The sequence below is a fragment of the Labrus mixtus genome, chromosome 11 (genome assembly GCF_963584025.1).
Source record: "Labrus mixtus chromosome 11, fLabMix1.1, whole genome shotgun sequence".
NCBI classification, from domain to species: domain Eukaryota; kingdom Metazoa; phylum Chordata; class Actinopteri; order Labriformes; family Labridae; genus Labrus; species Labrus mixtus.
The window spans coordinates 5,190,838-5,212,354 of record NC_083622.1 but is presented as its reverse complement, the minus strand read 5'-3'; the positions used below and the strand labels follow the sequence as shown (position 1 = coordinate 5,212,354).

The 21,517-nt window shown below is 42.5% G+C and overlaps 1 protein-coding gene across 1 annotated transcript in view; it reads left to right on the top strand.

Annotated features, from left to right (window-relative positions):
* LOC132983415 (low-density lipoprotein receptor class A domain-containing protein 4-like) overlaps positions 1 to 21,517 on the top strand; it is a 223,958-nt gene that overhangs the window by 108,749 nt on the left and 93,692 nt on the right. The gene's annotated exons all lie outside the window — the stretch shown is intronic.

The following is a 21,517-nucleotide window of genomic DNA, read 5'->3' as shown; positions in this document are numbered from 1 at the left end:
CATGCTAAAGAGTAGCCAAAGTTGACTTAGGGCGCGGTCACACTGGCCATCCGTACCGTGCCGTACTCAAGCACGATTGGCCTCCCTGCTGCGCCATTCCCACGCTGGCCTCTTGTACATAACGTCATAATGCAACACATGCATGCTTTATGTTTTTATGAAGCGTGCTCAGTTTACAAACAGGCGGACTCAAGAGGGAGAGAGAGAAAAAAGTCGAGTCCACGTCTGCACATCGGAGAACAACACAGAGAGCTAAACTGAAAGCTACTTTACTGACTTTGCGGCTTATTTTAAGCCATTTTTATCAGACACAGCCATAAATAAATAAATGTAAGAAATAGTCCTCAGCCACACATTGGAGAACAACACAGAGAACATGACAGCAACTTTGTGGCTTATATTGAGTCATGTTAGTCAGTCTGGATTTCTCCATAATGAAGGCTGTCAGCGTTGTGTACCCGCGTGCTTGTGCTCATGCATGAAGTGAACCGTGCTGAAGCACACCTCTCTGAAGTGTGCCAAAGCCAAGGAAGTGTACCGTGACTGAGCACGGCACGGAGCGGTCACACTGGTCAAACTAACGGCACTTTAGGGTTGAAGCGTGCTTGGGCACGGTACGGATGGCCAGTGTGACTGCGCCCTTACAGGGGCATTGAAGGGAAAAACACATCAATGATCGATTGAAATGCAAGTGCATAAACACTGTGCAGCTCTTGTAATTTAAAGAATGTGTCATAGATTAGGAGTAAGGCATCAAAAGTTCAACATGTTATTTATACTAGAAATGAAGAACAGTTTCTCAGTCAAGCTTTTATTCATTTATGTTTCCCAAAGCACAAACATGCATGCTTTTGTTAGGTTAAATAAAACCCAGGTATATGACACTGCAGTAACATTTTCTGTGAACTTCTTATCAAGCCTACTCTTACTCCTCTTTCTAATACTGCTGCCATTGAATAAAGACAATATTTCCTGTGTGTATCAGCCTGTGTAAAATGTAAACATGCACGTGGCGCTGCTGTGTCACAGATATTCCAGCACGATGCTCAAGGCCGGCACTCAGTTGCGTGATCCAGATTTCTGAGTGGGTTTATTCACGCTATCAGCAGCAAATCATCCCGTTGCTGGTTTATTTTGTGGCTACACACATGGGCTGTTAATGGGGCGGATGATGTTTCCTTTTAGCCTGTAGGGCACATAGAGTCTAGAGTCATGTCGGTCACATGCAGACATTGAGGGCTGGTGACATATACAGTATATTAAGCATAGCTTTGTACATCACTTGAAACAGATGATGACATTTAAGTAACACAAATGCAAGCCACACGTTTAGTTGCAATGTTTATGAAACAAGGTGTCGCTTCACCTGCAATCCCTCTCTCTCTCTACGTCTTCATGCTCGTGTCAGAGCTGCTGACAGAGTCTATGGTTGAAAACTTTCATTGTACATTAAAAAAACCTTTACATGTATCTAGCTTCATTTCCTTTACCTGATTCAGGTTCTGTTCTTTTTACCTATAAGGGTAAGAGTGTAGTTTTGTCCAGGCCAGTAGAGAAGTGGCTGACGGTCTGACAGACTACCACGGTCTGGATGGCTGGACATTAAGAGCCTGACGCCAGAGGCTGCATTTGAATACAATCTCTTACCGAGCTTACACCATCAACATAATCTCTCCTTTACTTAGTTGTGGATATTTTAGCTTAACTAAACCAAGATGTGGCAGATCAGAAACTACTCAACACAGACAAGAGGCATGAGTGAAATGACTGAAAACTGACCTGCGGCTTGTTTGTTTCAGTGTAGTAGATTATGTGCAATCTTAAGACGTTTAAATCAAATTAGATATTCATGTTGATAAATGTTAAAAATGATCTATCAACAGAACTCTATACTGGAGATTACATTACAGACATTTAGAGTCTTATGCGGTTGTTGGAGGTAAACTGTACTCTGTCATGAGGTATGGTCCCTACACATTACATATCAACTTAAGGTGTGTGTCCCCCCCCCCCTCAACCCCCCAAACACACACAGACACACACCCACTCTCTACCAGCCACCTCCGTCAACTTTCCGCTGAGCAGAACTGCCCAGGGAACGAGATGAGAGTGTTCCCTCGACTCGTCACGATCAATGGAAAACAGAGAGAGACACGCAGAGAAAAGGAGACAGAGGGGGAGAGAGAGCAGGGGAGAGAGAGAGAGAGAGAGAGAGAGAGAGAGAGAAGGGGGAGAGATATGGAGAGGGAGAGGCTGAAGGACACCAATGGGCTCCAATGGCTGTCTGCCAGGCCACTTTGATGTGCTGCAGCGTTCTCTTTCAACAACTTTTAGGAGGAGAGGGGAAACTTTTTACAGCACTTTCATCCTCTGCTCTGTGTGTGTGTGTGTGTGTGTGTGTGTGTGTGTGTGTGTGTGTGTGTGTGTCTGGCGAGTTCCTTACCTTCCCTGCATCTCTTTCTCTCACCCCTCCCTCCCTTAAATGTGCTTCACCTCTCAAACCCTCCTTTGTTGTTTTGTAAATTTATCCCTTTTTTTCTCCTTCCATCTACCTTTTCTTTTCCTCCACAAGGCACCAGGAACAACCTTTCTTTTAATTCTGAAAGGGGTGGTGTGTGTGTGTGTGTGTGTGTGTGTGTGTGTGTGTATGTGGCGGGGGGTGGGGGGGGGGAACTCATTTCCAATGGAGAGAATCCTGAGTCGGGTACTTAAAATATTTAGCTGTCTAGAGCGAATGTTAATGTAAGTGTCTGCGGCCAGCGCTAAGGGAAAGCTGCACAATGATTGTAATTTTCTGAGCTGATGGGCATACGCTGGTGATGCCTGAGAGACACCAAGAGAGGGAGGAAGAGAGGGATGGTTGGAGGGAGGGAGAGAAGGAGAAAGAAGAGTGGGGGGAAAAAAAAGGGAAGGATTGCCAAGATTGCCAGGGGATCAGGGGACTCAGGGGAAGAAGAGAGAGAGAGAGAGAGAGAAAAGGGGGGACATGGAAGTGAGACAGAAGACCAGACAGAGATATGGAGAAGGACAGAGAGAGAGGGGAGAGAGGGAAGGGAGGAGAGAAAGAGAGAAGGGAGAGGGACGCTGAAATTGTTTCTGTGGTAATGGAGTTTGCCATCTTGTTGTAGCCGCTGGCTGTTGCCGTGGCAGTGGCAGACAGATGGATCATGAATACTGTCTAGACACACTGCAGCCCCGACGCCCCGCATCTCACTCCCTGCACCTCCTCTCTCCTCCTTTCTGCTACCCTTCCTTTCCTCCTCTCTCCCCCTCTTTATTCTCCTCTTCCCTCCTTACGTCTGCACTCCCCCCCCCCCCTCTTCACCCCTCTCTCTCCGCTCCTCCGCCGCGCTCTCGTCTCGTCGCTCTCCCTCTCGTCGCTCAGGTTCCTCGCACCTGCCAGTCGGAGTTGAGCACCAGCAGTCGGGGAAACAGAAAATGAACCTGAGGACACTTCCATGTAAACGTGGATCATTTACATTGGAAGTCATTTTGTTGCCTGCTGCTGCTGATGGCTTGGCATTTATTCATCACGTAGCAATTCAAGTAGCATCCAGTGTCTGTCTGACCAGGTACAGAACATTCTCCTCATCAACATTGGATCTTTTAAAGGGAGAAAGTGACCATTAACATGAACTCCACGGCGTTGTCCCAAAGAGTGATTCCAAACAGTTAGCATGCACAACACAGGGTCCTGACAATATGTAACCTAAACAATGCAGTCAGGATTCACACAATGAATGTCACTAATTCCACCTGAGCTTTTCAGTAAAGTTGGCGACATGTTCGCTCTGCTGCATCTAACGGCAGTGGAGGATGTGTTCACTTGTTTTTCACATTTCATTTTTGAAAGAAGTTTTCTAAATCACAGAGAACACACAAAGCGTTCAATGCTCCCCTGACTGCGCTCAGTGTGCTCTGTGAGCTGTGACGGTATGCTTATTTAAATGAAGCATTATGCTATAATTTTGAGGCTAAAAATCCCCCCCCCCCCCCCATTGTTTTCTGTTTTCTTCTCCGCTATTTTGTCGGTATTCTCATTCAGTCAAACTACACATAGCATCGATGTAAAGGCACACATTCTCTTTTTATTGTCGTATAGTGGACTATGCTGCTTCCTTAGCCACTTCCTCATTGTTGTTGTTGTTTTTTACATCGTGCCTTTTTCCTCGGAAGACCCCCCCACCACCCGTCCCGTCCGACTTGGTAGTCGGATAGTCTCCCGCTGTGAGGTGCACATGTGAACGACCAGATCAGTCGAATTCCAGGAGCCGTCCTCATCTCAACGTTTTCAAGAAAGCCTCATGTGGAAATAGCTTTAGAGTATTATATTACAATCTGATGAGAGCAATAATAATAATTTATACTTTATTAATCCCGCGAGGGGAAATTCCTGTTTTTCTTAACACTGTTTAATGAACATGCTACACACACATAGGCCGAAATACACACACAGATGCACAAACAGGATCTTATGGACATGCATTAATGGAGAGGTCTCAGAGTGAGGGGGGCTGCCCACAGCGAGCGCTCCAGAGCAGTTTTGGGGTTCTTTGCCTTGCTCAAGGGAAGTAGACAGGAAGTGGACTGGCACCTCTCCAGCTACCAGGCCAATTTCCAGACTTGGTCCGTGCCTAGACTTGAACCGGCGACCCTCCAAATGGACCAAATCCCTTATGTGGTCAAGAACCAAGACAGATTTGAATTCTGTTACAGTACAGCAGAACTACCAACGTTTATACCATTGTGAGAATTATAGCGAAGAACCATGAAGTGATCTGTTAAAGATTGCTGTCCGTCCAAAAGCACCATTTAGCCCACATAGACCATCTGAAAGAAGAATGTGGAGTGTGTGTTTTTCAGTGTTCCTTTATAGATCAAGGAGTGAACACTACATGCTGCAGTTTCACTTTAGCCAGGCTTGTCTTGGCTCTGTTACCTTGTTAGGCTCTGCTGAAGTGCGAGGAAGGGACAGGGAAGGAGACCGGGGGATGCTTCGGATCGATGGTCAACTCTAGCTTAGCCATTGATCCCAGTCCAGTGTGAACGGCACTTCAATAGCACCTAGCAAGCCTTTGGGCTCTCTCATTGATTCTGTTTGTGTTGGAGAGTCATAACTCTGTGAAGGCTCATTATTGACTGCTCCTCCATTCCAGACTGTCTGAGTGCCTTAGACAGTGCTGTTGTGTACAACTGATAGCGCCGACACTTTTTTTTTTTCCTGATGCAATGAAGTTGATTTTTTTTTTTTTTTTTTTTGTGAGACGCACCATTTCTGAGAAGGGATAAGAAAATCACTACTACACTGCTGTGTTGGTTGTAAGGCTCCAGGCCTTTTGGTCGGAGAGAATGTTGTCCCTGCTTTAATTACCCATCAGGGTTGTACTTCAGTCTCATTGAATAATATGATGAATCAATCTGTCATCTGAAAAGCATTTCAACTCTAACTTTAAAAGCTTATCTAAGTTTTGAAAGGAACACTGATAATCCCTCTCGTTCATACCTCTTTTGAGTTGTTGCCAATCGGAAAGATAAAGTAGAAACTTAACACATCGTTTACATGTTTGTTAATTTACTCTTTTTCTTATAGTTTACATGTCTTCAATATGGGCTAAGTTTTTTTCTTTTCAACTTCAGGGATCAATTTGAGTTGACATTATACTGAAATCCTATATTGGTGGTTATTCTAGGGATGTTCCTAGCTGACTCATTGCAAAGTTGATTTAACGCAAATGTATATCCGACTAGTCCAAAGTTCAAAAGAAAAAAAAAACTCTGCACAGACAAACTGTGCACAATCTATTTCAAATTGTCTGGGGGTGAATGATGTTATTTGGTTTGCAGGATGGGGCTAACTTTAGCACTGCTAGCACCACCAGCACCGCCAACTTTCGATCCTCCTTGAATTTTTCCCTTGGGATCAATAAAGTATCTATCTATCTATCTCTCTATCTATCTATCAAGTGACTGTAACATCCACATGTCTGTGCTAAATGTGGTTACATAGTGTTCTGGTGGATATGCCAGTTCAACCTGACACAGCCTACAAACATTTTTACCTCAATTCTGTAGATCAAAATACTCTCTGCTCTTTCTCTACAAGATGTTATTCACTGTGCTTGTTTGCGCCTGAAGAAAAGGCCCATTAGCCGGGGCTACAGCCCGTCTATGGCTAAAGGTTTATTTTGGGCTTTTTATGCCCCAATTGAGAGACAGGAGAGCGGACAGAGAGAGAGTGTAAGAAGTGACATGCAGGAAAGGAGCCACAGGTTGGTTTCCAACCTGGGCCGCCACTAGGCTAACAGCCCCCCCCCCCCCCCCCCCCATTTTTGGAGCATTTTGGAATTGTTAGCAAGTGTGCAGATTTCAGAAAGTGATTCAGTCACGATAAAGATAATGACCAAGTCAATTCTTATTGCAAAATCCTTTAAGAAAAAGTCCTACTGTATACAGTGTGCAGGCATGTAAGCCCCAGTCTGACTGGAGCCTGGATGTAAAGTGTCTACAGACATTTTCTTAGACTGCAGGAACTTTTTTTTTATAATTCTAGTAACTGTTTGAACCCTCCCCCTTTTTTTATTGATTCCTTACCTCAGGAATGATCAACTATTTAAGTTCCTAGAGGAATCTTCTTGCTCCTGCTTCAGATTATGAACTTTAGCATTAATAAGAGGGGCTTTGAGTGACATAAGTACATGGTGATTGGTAGATACATCAGTGTACGTTGATTGGTCAAACACAAGAGCCAATCCAGTACCACCAACAGCCAGTTTTAAATTCCACTGTGAATGTTAGAAAATTGCAGTAATGAACCAACAACGAAGTCGAGGCTATAGTGAGTGCTGCAAAATACACATGTTTGAAAGTATTTCCTGCCAGCTTGAAACATTGGATATTCACCCCTCAGTGAAGCAGTGCCATTAGAGGATGAGGAAACTGAAACATGACTACAAAAAAAAAAATGAATCACTGTCGGCCGGCTTACGTCAATTAAAAGTTCTTAACAGCCATCACCATGGTGGTGCCAATACAGACATAAAAAGTTCCAGATGGTGTGGAGTTTTTAGGAAACTCCCTACTGGATAATTCCTCTTCTGAAAGTTCCCAGAACTCCGTATGAGTACAGGGTGAAAGGCAGTGCTAATGTGTTTGGTACTTCTATTTTGATATTCACTCACAAATAAACTGAAGCTTTTTGCTACATGTGGGGCAGCAGAACTCGCTGAAATACCAAAATTGACATAAAAAACTAAATGAGAAGCTTTTTAGTGTGATTTTTTTTTTTCCTCCCTCAGACACACGTCTGGCATGAAGGTTTTAAGTGCTTCTCTCAGGAGCATGGTAGCTCTACTGGCTTACACAACTTACAACACCAGTACCTAGAATCCTTACTTCATTACTTAAGGGACCTACTGACCACTCAAATGTTTGAACATCATTTGTACTCAACTCTCCAGTTATAGGGCCTCCCTGTTTCAAAAGCCCTTGTTCTCATTTATTGTATTTTATTCAACAGTGAGGACATTTGGAGTGATTGGTTTTTATCACAATAGATAAGGGATCAATCAGGAGGACCAGGGTTGGTCTCATTGATGTCGATGAGCATTTAATGGTGTCTCAGGTTTATCTTTATAAGTCCACCGAAGTCAGAGTCGACCTTTAATGAAAATCAAACTCAAATCAGCATAGAGTACTTTCACATCATTCCAATTTGAACTGACTGAAATGTTCTTGTTTTTATGTTTCGACATTTTATGTTCCTGTCAAGTGCTTTTTATTATCTGGCTTTGTGATAGGAACAGCAGAATAGATCCGTTTGCTTTATGTTTTTCCAGTGCTGGAGTGTTATCGTTAAAAAAGTGTCCAGACATCCATGTTAACTTAATGTTTCAACCTCGAGTGGGTTCAGTCGTAAGCTCTGATTGAAGCCCAAACTGTTTATCAACCTCCAATATTAGATCCAGCCCAGTGGTCGTTCCTGTCCTAGTGTTGGCTATCGCTGGAACGTATTATCTCAATTTCTGCTCCGACCGAGCCTCTGAATAGCATTTTTATCCGTCTGCTATGGTTTTTCTGACCCGAGGCTCTCCTACTGTCTCTGTCTCTCTATTTCCTCTCTGCTTTTCATCACTTAGCCTAATCTCACGCTTGAACAAGCCTCCGGTCAGCTGTCCTCTCTCCCTCCCTCTCTTTTTTCCATTTCCCCTTCCTCCTCTTTTCATCCAACAACAATTTCTTCTCTTATCCCCTCTGCCTTCTTTTTTTTTCTTTTTTCGCCTTCTTATCTTTCTTTTCACCCGTTTTTGACCCCAAAAGCCCACTTTGGGGGACTCGCTGTGTAATTATGGTGTCAACATGACAGAGGCTCACTCTGTGCAGCTGTTGTCATTGCCAGGACTTGATCTCCAGTGTGGCTCAGAGGTCAATTAGGCAGCAAATGAATGTAGCTGCAGGATGCTGCTAATTGAATGGTGCCGTTGGGTTTAGGCATTGATGGTGAAGGGATGGATGAAGAGTTGATTACCTCTGTGGATAGATGTAAGTGACCTACAGAGCATGCCCGGAAAATCATTTGTCTTTGTGTGTTTGAATATCTTCTTGTGTGAGTGGTTAGAACATCCATCAGAAATCATTTTCAGACTGTTTTTTTTTTTTTTCCCCACAAAAGTGCCGTAACTAAGCTCAGTCGCCATCACGTCTTTGTACGTTCACATTTAATCAGCGAATGCGTAATATTGGTGTTAATTCTTATTGCATTTGGGCATTGCAGAAGCAGCACAGTGGGAGCTTCACATACACAAATAGTCAGACATGCACGCACACACACACACACACACACAGCGTTGCACTCCCTCGCTGGCTCAGCTGATACCATCTCACCTCTGTAACGCCTCTGTTACACTAAGACTTCATTATGCCTCCCTGACATTCAGGTTGAAGGCAAGACATCACTGGGATGTAAATATTGGACCTTGAAACGGCAGTCGGAACAGGGCTCAATTTCTGTACAAAAGTCTCGCTGTGAACTCACTTTTATGAAACCTAACACCTGTAGAACATCACTGCTGAAATATTATTTCAACCAACCAATATAACTTTTTTATGAACCTATTTTCTTTTTATTCATTTGAGGACAAGATTAAATAGAAGTGGGAAAAGACTGTGGAAAACAATGAAAGAAAAGAAAGGCAGGTCAATAAATAGATCAGTCGTCATGGAAATATCTACCAAGGCTCACATTTATTGATATTACTATGAATAACTTTGTATATCTCAGTTTGCAGATCTAAATGCTGGAGACGTAACAGTAGCAACGGGGTGTAACCCCCTTCACAACAAAACTTTTCATTTCTCGACTTTCTCTCCTCCGTGCTCATTTTGCCTTCATCTCTAAAGTAAACAGAGTGTCTGCACTACAGGGGTCTCTTCAAAGGAATTGGGGGCGGAGGGGTGCTCTCTGAACTCATCGCTAAGAAAAAGATATATCTGAAATATTTGTAGAAATGATTCGTTTACACAGACGTAAATATGAATGTGAGCTCCACTGTGTGCTGCACCTGAGCGTGATGAGATGTTGCTGCTGTGGCCGAGGTGTTAATGAGGAAGGCGGACCGCCACGCATTGAACACGGTGCATTCCCTCAGATGAACCCCGTGTTGAATGAAACGCTTCATCGTATTGGCTGTGCTCCCTTGACTGTCTTTGATGCACATGCACATTATGTCATTATCTTTTAAGAGGAGCGTACAGCCAAACTTTTCAATCGCTCGCTCTGGTCCACCACGATCCTCTTCTCACAACTTTGTTGACGTACCGCATCATGCATCCTATATAAGTAAACAAATCAACAATACACCTTGTAAAAAAAATAATTCAGTGGATTCCTTCTACAAGACAGGAGCCAAAGAAAATACTGGAGCACATGAATCACTTCAGGCAAATTTAATAAAGGTGTGAAGGACTAAGGTTTTGCGTCTTCTTCTGAGTCAAAAAAGGAAACAACAATACGCCGTATTCAAAAGCATAAAAACAACGTACTCTCTTCAGTATGAAACAGCAACATGTGTCAAAAGCAGAGTTTTCAAAAGGGAGTCTGTTAAATACACAGAACAATCAGAACAATGGTATGAATAGTTTTAACTGCCTCACACTTTATGGGTTTGAGGTTTTTTTTTTTTTATGATTCCTCCATTTTGATTATATTAAGCTATGAGTAGCTGCTGGTCTGACTGACAGGCAGGTGGGTTGTTGCTGTTTGCCAGGAGGCTAAAGGCCCACCTCAGCTCCACCTCTTTGCCTGTTGCTATCGTAACCGGAAGTTAGTTTGAAACAGCATTCAGCAGATATGGTGATGGCCATGGTAGAGATTTTGTCCATATTTTATAGTCTATGATAGAAAGTTGCTTACATTTTAAGATAACTTGTATTACTGGCAACATACTAAGACCCAATAGTGCATTAGGGTCAGCCTCAAGTTATTTAAATCAGCAGTAAATGTATTCCAGACACCGTGCCTGGTGAAATTGGGAAAAATACAGTGATAATAGAAAATCAGACACAACAGCGTTTGGATTTCCGACAGACATGGGAGGGGACATTTTTGTAACCAATATGATTTACACAACAATACTTCTATTCAAGTCATGTGAGTAAGGCTTTGTTTTAGGCCTGAACACAGATTTTAAAGATATAAAATCCTTTTACAAATCACAAACTACCTACGCAAATTGTCGTTGTATTTGTGGCAGTTGTTTTATTTTGAAAGGGCCAAGAGATTAACAAGAATTGACAACATGAGAAACACTTGGTAAAGTGCTGAATAAACATGTTCATCGGGACCGCCCTCTGCCTTTCACTTCCCTCTCTTAGTCTTACTTTCTGTGGTCGACGCTTTTATCTGCACTTTTGCTGTCAGTCTCTGTTTGGTCTCTTCTTTTGTCTCACAGCCTCTCTTCTTAAACCCGACGGCAGTCTTTGAAGCCTGTTTGATGGTTTTTCCGGCGGTGCTCGGGTCAGAGATGAGTGGCGCCTGGCTGTAAGTCTGCTGGACCAATTAAAGCTGACAGCCACTGCAGATGCTGGTCACACCACTGCTTAACGGTGACCACTTGAACTCTTGCCCTTCCATATGGTCAACTCCAAAGGCACCCCCGTCTATTGAGTCACATCTTCAGAGGTGGCTGAAGTGGCTGTTGAGTCCTGTTTGGATATTCATGAGAGTTTAACATACAAGATGTGTCTGGTTCATTTTACTTTGTGAAAGAGTGGACAATGACTCAGTGTGTTGTCATGTCCAGTTGATGCAGCGTACTCCATAATGTCTCCAAAGAGAAGCACATCTCCAAACAGAAAACAAGAGGAAAGGGGCTTAACTAGCATTCATTGTGAAGGTTATTGGTGGGTTTTGAAAGAACTGAATCCAATTGAAAGATAATCGTTCTCGATGTTTTACAATCTAAACTCAAAGTAAATCGCACAAAAATAGCTTTTTTTCTTTGCATTATTAAAAGCAACTGATGCTCTATGGGTTTTTTAATCTGCCCTCACGTTACATTGCATTATGAAAACATGCATTACAGAAAGTTTGTGTACACAAATTTAATTCCAAACACCGTCCTTTTAAACTTTTCCCCCTTCTTGTCATACAGCTTGGAAGCTCTCAATAAAAAAATCAATACTTCCAAATTAATGACTGCAAAGTGATGATTCACGTCGTGTCACTCTAAAATGATTAAAGTTCGGTAATGTGTGATCCTGAAGGTTGTCCTTCATCCTTTTCTATGTGTTGATTGGATGACATCTTTTGCAGCTGTGGCTTTAACGGAGTAATGGTTCTTTGGCTTTTATTGTACATTTCGTTTTAATTTCCCAGTTTTATGAATCCTTAAAAAGGTTTTTTTTTATTAACGGGGATGTGTGGGTGTCAATTAAAGTAAATATGAAATTAAAAACAATTCATTTCAGTCACAAACTTACTCTTCTGGGAAGGGGATACGAATTTCCAAGAACAGTTTCCCTGTTTCCTGGGTTCTTATTGCATGCGTCAGGACAAAACCAAAACTAATGTCCAACCTTCACCCAACCTGCAAACACTCCACCTTCTACAAAAAAAGATATTTCAAAAATCAAAAACCGTTGGTTCACAACATTATCTGGAAGTGCACACAGGATTCATTTAACTGCTGCTGAAGCTTGAAGTTGCCCAGTTTGATGTCCTGTTATCCTGGTTTGAAGCGGTGAGCTATTCCCACAAGGACGTAAACTTTCATGTGTTCTATTTCAGTTCAGAGCGTCTTCCAAAGTGTCGCTTGTGGATGGCAGCTTCAGTCTATCTAATCAGTCACATGTCATCCATCTGCTGTCTGGCTTACTCCAGTGGAATGAACTCAAAGGGAATTTGTTGTAATTTAAAGTACAGCACGTGGTTGGAAAGGATCCCTGAACATTACGTTCTGATGCAGATTTGCAAGAAGTTTAAATTCAGGCTTAATTGGAGTCTGCTGCAAAATGACTTGGAGACTTTCAAAGATTCATGTGTCTTCCTTGCCTATAGGTTTAAAAGACTTGGGGAATGCATGTCAGAGTCGAACTGGCCCACTTGGCGGACTCTCACCTCGGAACATGGGGAGCGCAACAGTACCACTTAGCTATCCTGCACACAGATATGCATTCGTCTTTTCATTAACATTGTATTTGATTTTGCAGTCAGAAATTGCTTTACTTGTTTGAGATCCCTTTACAGAGCAGGCAAACAGATGTTGTGTCCAGATGTAGGGTCCGTCGATCAAACACATTTGTCACAGCAGCACATACGAACGCCGTCTTTGTAAACCAGTGAAACGTTTCATAAGCCTTTATACATAGTAGGACTACAGGTAAGCCTAAATCTGAATGTCACTTTTGAAGTTCTGTTAATATTTCCAAAAACCCAGCGGTGCCGGTATCCTAGTTGTTGGTGTGCAGGCACATTTTCAGAGGCTTTAGTCCTCCAAGCGTGCGGCTCGGGTCCGACTCCGAGCAGTGGTGCATTTCCTGCATCTCATTCCGCACTCTTCTTCTCGCTCCCCCCGCTTTCTGACTCTATCCACTCTCCTATCTCTACAATAAAGGAATAAAAAGCACAAAATATACCTTTAAAAATCACCAAAAACCCTGACACACAACTTACACACAACTCCATATTTCCTCCATTTTGTTATTGATGTTGAACCGGCAGCATACGTTACTTCAGTGCACCTATTGGCGGTGGAAATGGAATCAGAGAAAGGACCCTGAAAGTATGTAGTTCTTGTTTTAATCCCCACCAGGCAGTTCTCTCTGGGAGTCTTTAGGACGGTTTGTCCAAAGTGTCCATATTGCTTACCTAATAAAGGATCAGGTCACTCTGTTTGGAGAACTCTGCATCACAACCTCGAGGTCTTCTTAGTTCTGCAGGTTTGCTGTAGTGCTGGTTGTGATGTTTTTTCTTGCCGGGGTTAGGAATTCAAATATTCCTTTAAGATATTTGGAGAAAGAACAGTCTCCAGCAGTGACTGCTGCACACTGTTCGCGCTTTGTTCTGTACTTCAGTGAGAAAAACACTCCTCTTCTGTGATTTCCTTTTAGCATAGTTTACACTGTAGATGTAAAAAAAAAAAAAGAAAGGGGTTGCGTCTCCAGCTAGCATTGTAGGAAAACCAAAATGTGTTGTTGATGTTACTGTCCGGTCGGCCCCTCCTGAGTCATTAGTATGCATAACAGGCACACTCCGGTGAACAGGTCGAGGTTGGAGGTCAAGGGTGAGTGGAGCTAATGCTTTCATGCTCTTGATTCAGCTCCTCTCGGGTGTAATACCCGCCTGTCAATTTGTTTGAGCTGCGGATTTACATAATGAATTTATATTAGCCAGTGTTCTCCACACACTCCCTCCTTTACTTCCTTCTCTCTTCAGTCCCTCTCTCTCTCTCTCTCTCTCTCTCTCTTAGTGTTGCAATTACTCCCTTTGCTCTCTCCCCCTCTCTCTCTCTCTTCATCTCCCCTCTTTCCCTCACCTCCCCTCTCCACTCCCCTCATCCTCCTCTCATCAAGTTTACCAAGTGCCCAGAGAGCAGAGTGTTTAAATGCAAACGAGCCTCATTTCCAAACTGACGCCACAGCCCAAGTATGCCTCGCACACAACAGCCCGAGCCCTGCTGAGAGGCTCCGACGAGAGATGGATGGATGGAGATGATGGGAGGAGAGAGCGAGTGACTGATGGAAATGGAGAGAGGAGTGGGGATTCTTGGAAGTAATGTAGGAGCAGAAAATAGGATGCAGAACAGCGGGGCGGCAGAGCTCGTAGGTGTCGGCGTTATTGACTTTCCTGACAGAGAATAAGTAATGAACACGTCACTGTCTTGTTAGTTATAACATTCCTTCAACACACACTTAGTTATGTTTAAGTAATACATCAGCGCGTGCACAAGATCAACAAGACGAGAAGTGTTTTCTGGTTTTGAACTTTCTAAAACACAATAAAAACCATTGAATGAATCATCCTTGAAATCTTTGCTCAGCAGTTAAGGTGCTGATTTATAATCTTTTTGAGCAGTGTGAACTTTGATGATTGCCATTTGTGTTTATGTTTCGACAACATTCTAATATTAGCATATTTGTAAAAAAAAGAATTTGAGCTGCAACAATATTGAAACATAATTAACATTCTCACAACTATATTTCCACCTTCATAGAAAAAGTTAGACGGCCATCACTATACAGATTATTCTACACCAAAAAAAGTCTTTAGAAAAAGGCTTTTAAGGGATTATGTAACTTCTGGAAAGATTAAAAAAAATACACTTCACAAATGGAAGGTTGAACTCATCAACAATAAAATGCACTCTTGCTTAATTCAGCAGCTCAAATGCTCTGCTGTTACAACCCGCCTGGCTCTGGTATGACTTGTTGCATACTGTATGACTGCTAACATTGTCTTTAAATTTGCAAAAAAAAAAACGACATTCCTGAGCCAGACTGTTGACTTAGTGATTGTTTTCCATTTCACACATTTCAGAGTTGTCAAAATGTTTCGGTTATGTACGGTTGCATCCATCTGGTTTTGCTAGAGAGGAAGTTAGAGGAAAACCAAAGTGAGTAGAATTCGATTGAAAGCTAATTTTCACTGCAGGAACTGTCCTTAAGCACCTCGAACCTGACAGTGCCACCCTTGAAAGTTTCTGATTTATTGGGAAATAGTAAATGGATATGAGCTTGAGCCGTTTCTAGTCTTCTGACTTCTGACTCCTCACATTCACACCCATTCAGTGACTGATGACAGAGGTGACCATCAGAAGTCACTAATCCCATTCATAACACATCCACAAGCAGCGGGAGAAACTTGGAGTTGTGTCTCACCAAAGGACACATCGGACATGTTGCTGTAGGAGCTGGGGATCGAACAACCCCTGAACTTCCGGTTGAGAGAAGACCGACTCTACCAACTGAGCCACAGGCAACAAGTATTGGTACTGTCAAAAAATACAGGAGCTTTGTTGCTTGCAGGGCACTAATAAAGCCATTATCTTAAGCCTTTTTCATGGGATGTTTACATCCAATACCCTGATACTTGTGATAGTTATGTTTTGTCAGTTTAGTAGTCTGTAACACGTTTAGAATACCTCCTACAGAGTGATACAACTTGCATCAGGTCGGAGCTTTTCCATTGTTGCGTATGCATTGTAGTTTTTCAGAGAGGTTTTTCAACATAATGAAAGTTGTCAAAGATCATTGGACACCACTCATCCCTTGAATATCTATCCTCACAGCTCTGTTTGAAGGTCATAGGCCACGGCTGTGTGAACGAACTGTTACAAATGTCAAATAGCCCAGTGTGGCCAAAGTGAGCATTGCTAACAACACCACACTTCAGTCCTCCTTGCAGCTTAGCGTCTACATATCTGTGCCACACATTGTTTACACATTGCTCCAGTCCAGATTCCAGTTTCACCTGACACAGCAGATATAACTTTATCTCCAGTTTATAGATGAAAATACTGCCAAACTAAACAGCCCTGCGGGATGCCATTCTTCCACTGTCCTGTTGTTTACTTCCGGGTCACTGTGCAGCATTAGGGGCCTGATGGCAGCAGCTACCTGAGCTACAACTTGTGGCGAGTGGTTATGATACACAACATTTGACAGGCTTTGTGCAGTGTGAAAGAAAGCTGAACCAAATGACAAAAGCATCAGTGCTGCAGCTTCTCCCCTAAATCGCACCAAGTCCACTGAACTGTGTGAAAGTGACCCAAAACACTGACAGACCAACATTACCCACGGTACAACCAGGCTGTTGGCCAAAGTTATCAAGATTATTCATACCAAAAAAACAAAAGAAAAAAGAAACAAAGTCCCAGTGTCCGCTTCATTCCAGCCACTATTTGACAATTTCTGTCCCATGTCTTCTTCTCCCTCGGCTGAGAAGATGTGCGGCCATTCACCTTTTTAAGATCAACACCTGACAGTGACGGGGCCATTACATCATTGTCATGACAGACAGGTGCTGTAAAACTTGTCTGAAAGCCCTTTGTGTGTGTGTGTGTGTGTGTGTGTGTGTGTGTGTGTGTGTGTGTGTGTGTGTGTGTGTGTGTGTGTGTGTGTGTGTGTGTAGTGAGACACAGCGAGCGTGTAGTTCATTAACATGTCTTGTACTGTAGTTAGCTGCTTGTCTGTAGCCTCCTTCCTCCCCCTCCTCCTCCTCCTCCTCCTCCCTTTTCTTTTAGTTTTTTCGACTCCGGCAGTGTTTGCTAGGTAATGATGAGAGCCCCCCCCCCCCCCCCCCCCCCCCTTCCTCTCCTCGTACTCAGTTTGATAGACTTGTCTATCCTCCTCCTCCTCCTCCCTCAGTCTATTTGGGCCCAGTGTGTGTGCTAGGTAATGGTGCAGCTGGGCCATTAAAAGCGGGGGGCTATTTGACAGCGCCCCACGCCTTTTATATACCACCCCCCTACCCCTCCCACCCACCCACACACATGCACAGGCATACACATGCACATATGCACACACAAGTAGCCTGAAAGGACCCAAATGAACCCCCACAGGAGTAAATGGAGCCGTCGCCCTAACACTGAGTATTTCTCTCTAGATGAGGATTGTGCATTTGTTTTGAAGAAGGCGAGAGGGAGGGAGGGAGGGAGGGAGAGTGAGGAGAAAGAAAAAGAGAGAGATGAAGTTAGGTCTCTCTCTCTCTCTCTCTCTCTCTGGTAAACCACAAATGCCTTCCTCTTCTCTCCCTGTTGCCCTCCCACTCTGTCTTTCCGAGGTTGTGTGTATATGTGTTTGAAGTCTCTCCATTTGTCTTAGGGGATTGTGCAGAGCTTGTATTGACTAGTGAATGTATGTATGTGTGTGTGAGTGTGTGTGTGTGTGTGTGTGTGTGTGTGTGTGTGTGTGGGGAAGAGGGGGAACTGAAGGTGTTAAAGGCTTGATGTGAATAGCCTTCATCCGTCAGCCACGGCGGTCGGCAGGGTGATACAGAAAGTCCTGGGTGGTCCAGCGTTTTTATTTGAAACACCTGCTATTCATACACACATTTGTCTACTGTAAGAGATGGGTGGGCGGTTAGGTGCGCACACACACACACACACACACACACACACACCGATATCTGTTTATGTGCGGATCAGGTTTAACACTTCATCCAAGGTTACAGGTGCATGGATACTTTTACAGGTCCTCAATGTTGGACGCTACAGTAAGGCTTGGACTCTGTTATTCTAGCAGACATTCATGTTGTACTTTTTACAAGGCTGTGTTATAAACTTGATCAGGGGACAGTCCTGCTATCCCCTGCTAGCACACCATTGTTAAGGAGACCAAACTGTTCATGAAGAGCAGACACTTGCGAGGGATGGGGCTCCAATCACGGACTCTGAAAAACTAACTATCGGCAGAAGATGTTGTTCGTTTTCTATTAGTCGGTTTACAGTGGGACAAAAAGAAGAAGAAAAAAAGCAGAAACTGACAGAGGACTCTATCATAATGATGATGGCACATGAAGGAAACACAAAATGGAACAAAGTACGGGATAGGGTGTTTTTTTTAAAAGACTGGAGAATAGAAAAGAGAATGTCAAGAGAAAATCATTAAAAGAGCGCTGATTCATGCTGACAATCAATGGGAATGTTCAGTGTAATGTGAGCAATAACAGCTAGCTTAGCTCATTTTAAGAAGGCTACAGGATTAATGGTCGTTATGGACGCTGCTCTGTAGAGTCCAGTGGACTGTTTGTTTAGATAAAAACATATAAATCATTTCACGATCTATATTTTGGTTAATATTACTGATTTTTCAAGTGAGTAGCTGTGTGTTAATCGGGATAATGTATAGTGAGCGGGTTGTTATGGCAGAGGGACCTCTTTAGGGTGAGGCCTGGTCACCCGGCCAGGTTCCATTCTGCTTTAACAAACTGCTCACAAGTCAAATAGAAAGTGACTGACACGGGTAGTTATGATAATTTAGCGTACAAATACAAAAATCTCATCTTTCAAATGTTCATGTTACAGGAGACATTCAAATTATTTTTTATAAAATGAGAATATGATAATTAATACTGTTCAACTCTGTATTGTACATTTTTCATGCTGTTTTCTATCATATTTGTTGTTTTTTTAATCTGATTGATGACACATGATGAAAGTGAAAGTCCTCTTGTTCCCAGGAATAAGAAGGATCATCAGGTCAAACAAAGATGGCTGGGTTTCATAAACTTCATAAATGGTACCGGTTCCTGACTGGCCAGTATTTAAAGGACTTTAAGGTTGGTCAATCATCAATTAATCAACCGATCAATCAGTCAGTCTTTATTTTAAATAGCACTAATTGATCATTTATTTTAAAATCTCAGGCCACTTCAAACCGAGCAGGTCCAGAACGTTCTCTTTGTTATATTCATTCCAAAAACCCACCAATAATCCACCGCTGAGAACAGCGCTTAGCAACATTAAATAAAGTTACAGTGACAAGGACAAACTAGAAACCTCAAACAGAACCAGACAAATGTTGACCAGACGTCTGCTGCTACTGTGACGGGCTTGGCAAACATTGGCGCTCCCGTTATGTGGATATATGTGCGCGAGGCCGATTTACACCTGACATTTAAAAAAAAAATAATAATAATAATTAAAGTTAGAAACGACAAACTGCTATTTGTTTTAATGACAGAAATCTGTTCAGATCAGATCTTAATAACAAAACAGCGTGTTCATAAGGATCTGTCTGCTCATCTCCTTCATTGCATTTCTCCCAAGTAGGTCAGCATACCGACCGGATTTCCGACCCTCTGCCTGATTCCCAGCCTGTCTTCTGCCTGTCCCATTTAAGATAAGATAAGGTGAACTTTATTGTCCCAGTGGGAAATTAGCCTTGGACTTCACAGTGCTCTCATGCAGCAGCAAAATATCAAAATACATTCATTCATCAGTAAAACATGTCAGTTAAATAATCATTAAATATCAAGTTTGTTTGGTAATACCTAATATTTACAGTCTATGGGTAATACGGACTTGTGATTGCCTAACCTGATGTTTCACGGACCATGTTGCTTATAAGCCCCAGACTTATGACAGCGACTCTGCTGACTTCTAGGCAATCTGTTGAACTGAACTGTGTCATGAATTACCTGTTTGATCCTAAAGTGACTAAAGTATGACGTAAAAGACATTTCCTACAGTGCACACGTGTGCTATACTCTTATATCTCATCCCTCGAGCCCACAGGGGAGGCTTGGACCGACCCGGCTCTGGGCTGGGGGCCGGGTCAGGCCAGGGCCGGCCGGTTTCTGGTTCAGGCAAAGAATCTAACCTGTACCTATTAATCTAACACACAAAAGACTTCTTTATGTCTTTATGTGTATCTGCTCCATGTGCTCCCTTACATTAAACCCAAGGTGTAAGACCTCAGAGTTTTCTACCTGGAACGTAATCATATATTGTTATCCATTCTGTAGCACCATATGTGAGTGTGTGTTTGTTGGGGTTAAGCGACCATTAGCATGCTGTTTGGTAAGTTTATATTCATAATGAACTGAGGATACCTTAGTCCTGGGTTTGATACTAAACCCTATGAACAAGACGTCTGTCTAGATGCTCATCCAGTCATTACACAAATCATTTTATTAATAATAATAATACATTTTTATTTATAAGCGCTTTAAAAAAAACTCAAAGACACTTTACAATAGTTAAAAACAGAAAGAACAGCACAGTAAGGACAGACTAACAGACATTACACACAAATCATAAAGATAACAACAATAAAGGAAAACTACAGAAAACAGAAAATACATCACAATCATACATTAAAAGCTTGTTTGAAGAGGTGAGTTTTGATCAGTGATTTGAAAGTAGGAGTATTTTCTTCAAATGAAACGTGGCTCCAGTGAAGCACTACATGATGATTTTACATACATGACTGTTTGTATGAACATATTCCCAATGAGTATGTTGTGGATACTCGCACCGAGAATTGGGCTTTAGGCAAACATGTTTTTTTCACTTTCACCTCAGGCAGTCAGCCTGCTGGTTTGCCGTGGCGTTCAAGTCCACACTGAGCTTTTATTAGTTTTAAAATGGCATGTCCTTACGCTCCCTGGTAAATTCCTTTAATAAATAGATGCTTCTTTTCATTCACGTTTCAAACCTGCGCAGGTTGAAGAAACCTGCAGTTTAAGGAGAAAGGCTTCTGTATCTCTGACTACAGAAATGCCACCTAATGCACACAAATAATGACAATCTTTTAAACCTTCCCTCCCCATGGACAGAGGCTGCAGTCCTCGGGTTACCCTGGGTTCGAATCCGACCTCGGCCCTTTGCTGCATGTCATCCCCAACTCACTCCTTCTAATATTTCCTTTCTCTCTTCCTCTGTCCTATCCAGTAATGGCAAAAATTCCCCCAAAATGTAACTTAAAAACAAACAAAACATTCTTCATTAAATCCACAAAAGGCTTTAAAGAATATCTTTCATATTAAGAGTATTTAAATGATGGATTAACGTAGTGGCAGCTTGTGCATTATTCTCCAAAAGGACCAGGATGTAGCTTGATTCTAACAAATATTAGAAATCGTGTTAACAGGCTAACAGAATTAGCATTGTGATCGCCATATTTTTAACTCTGGGAATGATCTATTTCACTGAACAACTTAAAGTAAACTTGATTGTTTTTTTCAGATAAGAGACTCTATGGTAGTTTCTTAACATCTCTTCAGTCTTTTACGCTTCGGTTGTGTCTTTGTTAAAAAGTCAATGGCCTGAGGACTGAATGAATTTAGCCCAAATAATCAGCAGATCGTGTTGTGCCATGACACCTGTCACTCATTTAGACTCTGGAGTGGAAGAGGAAGAGGGTGCTACACTGCTTGGTTCTGAGAAAAATGAGCACATTTACTGTGTTTCTCTTGTATTGGGTTCGGTTGCTATTCTAGGTTCCATCAAAATGTAAAACAATCGGTTGTGAGTTAGTTGAGGAATCATTTTCTAATCTTTATTGTAAAAGAAATGGGGGG